Source organism: Denticeps clupeoides, chromosome 8 (genome assembly GCF_900700375.1).
Source record: "Denticeps clupeoides chromosome 8, fDenClu1.1, whole genome shotgun sequence".
In the NCBI taxonomy this organism is placed as follows: domain Eukaryota; kingdom Metazoa; phylum Chordata; class Actinopteri; order Clupeiformes; family Denticipitidae; genus Denticeps; species Denticeps clupeoides.
In genome coordinates, this window is record NC_041714.1 from 1,439,833 (window position 1) to 1,446,273 (window position 6,441).

Below are 6,441 nucleotides of genomic sequence, written 5' to 3' on the forward strand. Positions count from 1 at the left end.
AGTGAAATCATCTTTTTTGTGTTGCTTTGCACTACTTGGGCAATGGTGGCATTGCTATTATTAACAGAGTGCAGGTTGTCATAATCAGATACTAAAAAGCAGACCCTGGAGATCCCACACTGTGTCAGCTGCAGACTCCAAGTGTGCAGAGGGACAGAAGGGACTAACCAACAGAAATACTTTCCTTGGGTTCCCATAAAAGGTTTGCCTCCCTGCAGTGTAGTATTGCTTGATGTCGGGATCCAGGCTGAACTCATTGGGGTTATTCCACTCAGCAGGACAAGGGAATGGAATAATGGAATGTGTCCACCCTGCAGTGAGCCGGTGTGTGGGACGGCAAGACAGAGGACAGTTTTTGTGATGTGTTTCCAATGTGCCTGTGAAACCTCTGTATAACATACAAGCTACTGTATATGCAGTGTTCTTTGAACAGAGCCAAGACTATACATAACTGCGTGTGGGTGTATGGGATCACGTTAGTTTGCGTAAAGAGAGTATGTGTCTGTGAGTGTGTGTGTTGGACTAGGGCATCCCACCAAACCTTACGGCCATGCAAGAGCGCTGTGATGACATCAGAGAACAAACTGTTCTAACAATACAGGTTACCATGGAGACAAGCTGATCATTGGCCCTGGTGATCACAGCGGAAACTGCAGTCAGCCCATAGGTTTAAGAGCTTCCAGGAGCAACACACTTCCTGTGACATTTTAAAGACGTGAGAGATGTGACATTTTTACTAGGCTATTTAACAACACTCAATTTGTGTTACACTACTATCAAGTAAACAATTAACTGATGACACACCCCTATGTGGAACAATACCGATATTTCGAGACATCCTATTTTTCAGCCTGTGAGCTGCTAGCACTGTGTTACTTCATTTCCTCAGCCAATATTTGTTATCTATTGTTTTTGGAGACATGTTGGTGCTGATGCCCTGCGCATCCATCGTTATGAGAATTGTGGTTGCTAGGCACTGGTCAAAAACATAACAACATCAATTTGTCATTGAGTTCCAGGCACATAATTCCCCAAATTGGTCCAGCAGAGTCTCATGATTTGGAGAACTGGACTGGTTAGGGGGAACCTCCCTGTCTGCTTTTTCCTAAACTGTCATTAAGAGTGCTACAGATCTTTGATTTTCCTTGTCTGCTGTGGTCCAAGAAAGGATCTCTGGTGGCAGCATCACAGCTGTAACTCAGACATACCCACACAAAGTTTTTATGTTATAGAAAGATACAGAATACACAGTGAATCACTGTCTGACATCTATAGCTGCATGGGAGCATGCATTCGAATAGCCATGCATCATATGAATGTTTTGAAGACATTTATTTCTTCTCTTTCTTTCTATTGCAAACTATTGAAACTACACTAAATTTCTATTGAAAACTAAATATTTTATAGTCAAACCATTAACATGTCAGCTACACCAAAGTGTACAGTTATTATGCCAAGTATCTGAAAATAACTCCTTGTTGATGTCACATTACATACAATGAAATGGAAAAAAAAAAAAAAAAACAATTGCGCCACTTGGACTACATGCAGAATCAGGCTTATGGGGCTGAATATCCTCTCATTCATTCACATCATCCCATGACCCATAATGCAGCAGGCTGAACAGGGCAGTGGTGGCCTAACGGTTAAGGAAGCGGCCCCGTAATCAGAAGGTTGCAGGTTCGAATCCCGATCCGCCAAGGTGCCACTGAGGTGCCACTGAGCAAAGCACCGTCCCCACACACTGCTCCCCGGGCGCTTGTCATGGCTGCCCACTGCTCACTCAGGGTGATGGGTTAAATGCAGAGGACAAATTTCACTGTGTGCACCGTGTGCTGTGTATCACATGTGACAATCACTTCACTTCACTGATAATGTGACCATGATAATGTGACAAAGAATGGTCTGAAGAATACAACGATATTGAGATGTTGACTGTGCGATGTGCTGAAAGAGCAAGTCCTCACTACTGCTGACAGCTTGTTACCACCATACCTCCAAAGCTCCTTACCTTGATGGGTCAGGGATGTTTGGGTGGCAAAGTAGGATAGACTTAATATTAGTAATGACTGATATGTGTATATTTGCAATATTTGCTCTATGAAGACATCCCAGAGGGCAAAACAATCCCAAGAAGATAAAACTTTGCATTTATCTGTAATGATAAAAGATCATTGGGCCTCATGATTGACTGACCTCAGCTAACCCCATCAATGAGATATAAAATGCACTGTGATGCCAAGATAATTTCTGGATATAAGTTCTGGCATTCCACAAACATCTGCCAAAGCAGAGACAGACTTACCTCAGACTTGCCAAGAAACAAGATGATCTTCTCCTCCAAAAAAAAAAAAAAAGTACAGGAAATACTTCTTATGGCTGGTAGCTTCATCTTAAACTAGATTTTAATTGGTGCTTGGGAGTCGGAACTAATTCATGATGTATATTTAAATGTTGTCTTTACTCAGCCAGTGCGAGAAGTCTCTTAACAGCCTGTACATATTCATTTCTACTGGATCCTTCTAAAATAATTCAGGTGGTCATGCTTCATCATATCTAATATTTGCTATTTCCAATTTTTTGTACCACTTGACCCATTTATTTATTCCTCATTATTACTGAATTTCTATTTTGGGCTATTGTGTTTGTATGTGAGAGACAGAGAAAATGAAAGAGAAAGCACAAATAGGTACGTTGGAAGGAGCCGAGGGGGATTTTATTTGTATGTGTCTTCTTTCAGTTTCAGTTTTAATCCATTTCTCCTCGGGGAGGCCTGACAGCAGAAGAAGTGCAGAAAGCTTGCCGCATAGCCGCTGCTCTCCACTCCAGTGATTGACTCACCCTCCAGGGCATTTGCACACGTCTGTGTGAGCTTTAGTGCATTTCACTGCCCCCTAGCTCACTGCTGCTAGTAAATTAAGGAACAGGGGTTTACGGGTATCCCCGGGCCCCAGGTTGCCCCCTCCAGAGTTCCCCTCTCAGGCCCAATGCATCAGCGGGAAGACAGGGGGGAATTCTCACCTCATAATTCACAGGGGGGGCATGCTTCCTTCTTTAGAATGAGCAGGACCAGCACTGTGATAAAGGTGCCTATCACCTTCCAGTAAAACCTGTGAGAGTTAACTGCTTGCGATTGGTTGGCTTCTCTTGTCAGCAAACTGAGGTTCCTGTCTTTCCTCACTTTTGGGAACATTCAAGATCTACTGCCTCTGTTAGGTGCGGCCCTTCACGACTGAGGTCATGGAAAGTTAACTGCACCATTGCATCCATTAATAAATTCAGGCAGCCCAACAAACTGTAACCAGATTCAGACCTGGTGGAAGAGTTATGGTCATATCTGGCTCTGAATATTTACAACTGTTCTCATTCTGTTCTCTTTCATGCGCTTTATGGTAAGTTTGAACTGCAGTGTAATATGAAACAGAATCAGCAGATCCCTGCATGATGGTTATGAGGTTCTTGTGTTAAAAGGGAGATTTTTAAAAAGTATTCTAGTAATTTGTTATTATATATGTATATTTATATTGCAGTTTTTGTGACATTGTCAAATAGGTCTACCTATTTTATTATTATGATAATTTAGAAATATTTGGCACAAGATATATCTCAAGAATCCGAAAACCACAATTTTCTTTTCATGTCAACAACCACCTTAACATGCAGGTTGTAACATGCATACATGCATAGTGCTGGCTAGAGCTGTTTGAATGAAATGTTCCCTCTGGCTTTAGAACAGATTGAATAGTGAGCTGTAGGTCTTTCATAAGACACATTTACTTAATTTGGGAAAAGTGCACTCCCCAGTGCAAGAAACAAACAAATGTGCCCCAGCAAACAGCAGACAACAGAGATTGACACTACAGACAACTATCAGACTGCTTTAAATAGCACCAGTGGTTTTTTATGATGGAACTGTTCTTTGTTAGGATAAAAGATCCTGCTGGGTCCTCGTCCAGGAAACACATCTGTCTGTCATGAAACAAAGCTTGGTGCATCTCAGACGGCCAAGTGTATACCTGTACTGGCCTGCTCCACCCCATTCAATGGATGTTTGTTATGATATTCAGCAAGAAAAAGGGAGGGGATGGATTAAATGTTATTCTTGAGAACGGAAGGAGACCCATTGAGCCAGCCTCCAGCTGGGCCCACTTCCTCTCTCTCTCACACACACACACACACACACACACACAATCACAGTGGCTTTTGCCACTCTTTCAACTCATTGTAGGCCAGTCAGGGCAAAAAAACAAGTCTCTCAAACATATGGTGAAGGCCACATTTCTCCTACTGCTGTGCTGAAACATGTAGACTGACCAGAATATACAGTTCCAGAGACCTGAATTCATACTGATGCACAGAGCCCTTGCTGTGTCATGGTTTGTTATAAGGATGATTTCTATAATCATGACGCTTGTCTCCCCACTGCTAATGTGAAACATCTTGACCCGGGTTTTTATGTCTAGAAAAAAAACTGTCAAAGCACAAGAAGAATGGACCTATTTAGAGAAGCAAGGGAGTCTCTGTCTTAAAGTGGAACTTCACCCTCAACTCAGATCCTAAATCCACCCACTGAATAGCCAGGGTCTGTAAAGAGTGAGAGGGAGAGGTTGAGGAAGTGAAAAATGACATTCAGTAAAAACTACCTCTAATTACGATATATTTGTAACATTGCTGATGGGGGGACCTATAGTCAGACCCCTGATTTCAGTTCTGCAGGGCGCTTCTGAACAACATCTAAACATGCTTCTCGCTTAGCAGCATTTTAAAGCCTGAAACATTCTGTTCAAATGTCTCTCATTGCTGGGTAATGAGCTGAGAGGAGTGCCAGCAGGTTGCCTTGAACATTGGTGGAAAACAGGCCTCCAAGCCTGTCCAGCTTAATATCATCTCCATCATGATGGGCGGGGCACTTTACAATGGTTCTTTACAGCCACCCACCATCCTATCCTTTATCTGGCTCCATCACTCCACCCCTGCCAACCCCCCACGTCTCCTGCGGCTGGATCACTTAACTGCAGGAGATCAGATTACAGAAACATGTGATAAAGGTAAACACCGTGGCTTTGGCTGCCCAGTAATGGCCACGATTTCTCTTCTTCATTTGGATTTCATTTGATTTGCATTGCATTGAATGCACATTTTCCTTATTATAGGTCACATGACATATAACCACCAGTAAAATGACAATGTAGTAGTATGTCTGAGTAGAGGAGGAGACTGGGGTCTTCTTAATTCTTAAAAGACATTCAATTCTTCATTCTGACAATCGATTAGCAAGATTTTCAGAATGAAATAATATTGCATTTGTTGCAACAGTTGTGTGAGGTTTTATTCTACTGAGGTCAAATTTTAAATTAGCATTACATTAATGACAAGAGGCCTGAACAAAAAAAAAAAAAAGCTTATTTTAATTCATATTAACAATGGCAGCCACATATGGCAACCTATAGTTATTCGAAATAGTATATGTTTTGAATGTTTCCTGTTTGGAATTGCAGGCTTACAAATTACTGTTTCTGCATTTACAATGTAACTGTGATGATTCTGTATCATGTTTAATACATGATGCAGAATGATGTAGTATTTTCCATGGTACGATTTTTTTAGAGCAATGGAAATAGTTCCATTATGACCTGCATTAAAATACAGTAGCATATGTCTATGCTACGCATTGGTACCCTAGTGGGTAAGGAAGTGTAATTGGAAGGATGCCGGTTCAAATCCAGAGCCGCCATGGTACCACTGAGGTGCCACTGAGCAAAGTATAAAACAGCAAATATTAAGAATAAAGACTACATTGCATTTATTATAAATAATCTCAATGTCTCCTGTCATATCCTTAATGGGAGCTTGAGGACCATCAGTTTAAGAACCAAGTATATAGAGAATAATTAAATTAATTAATTGTATAAATACAGTGTCATGAAAACAATGAACAATCCTGTTATGCAATCTAAGGGGAGTGATTCATGCTCTGCTGTATTCAGATGTGGGTTGAAGCTATTACTGCACTTTCATAGCCTTTGTTCTGTGTTCTGCATCAGCATCGGTTCCATCTGATCACTCAAATTTGGAAGTCGTTTTAGCATTATCTGTATAGTCGTGAATTATGTATTTGCTGAAAATGAAAACTTAGCTCTCATAACTCACCTGTACTGTACCAGTGTGAACTGATTTGCCAGAATACATGATTTAATGTGTAAATCGCTATAGAGTATAAGGCATTGTTTCTGTAGTTCCAAGTTCTAGAGGACGCCTGAAGGCAAAGAAAAAAACTCTTGACTCACAGCTGCTGTTGTGTGTGGCTGCTATTTCTCTTTCTCTTCTCGTGAGAAATTTATATCAGCTGGCAGAGAACTCTCTTACAAAGTGACTCAATGAAATAATGCAAAAGCCATTGCGAATCCCTTTTCTCTGTTCGTGGTTCAATGGGTCGCCTGA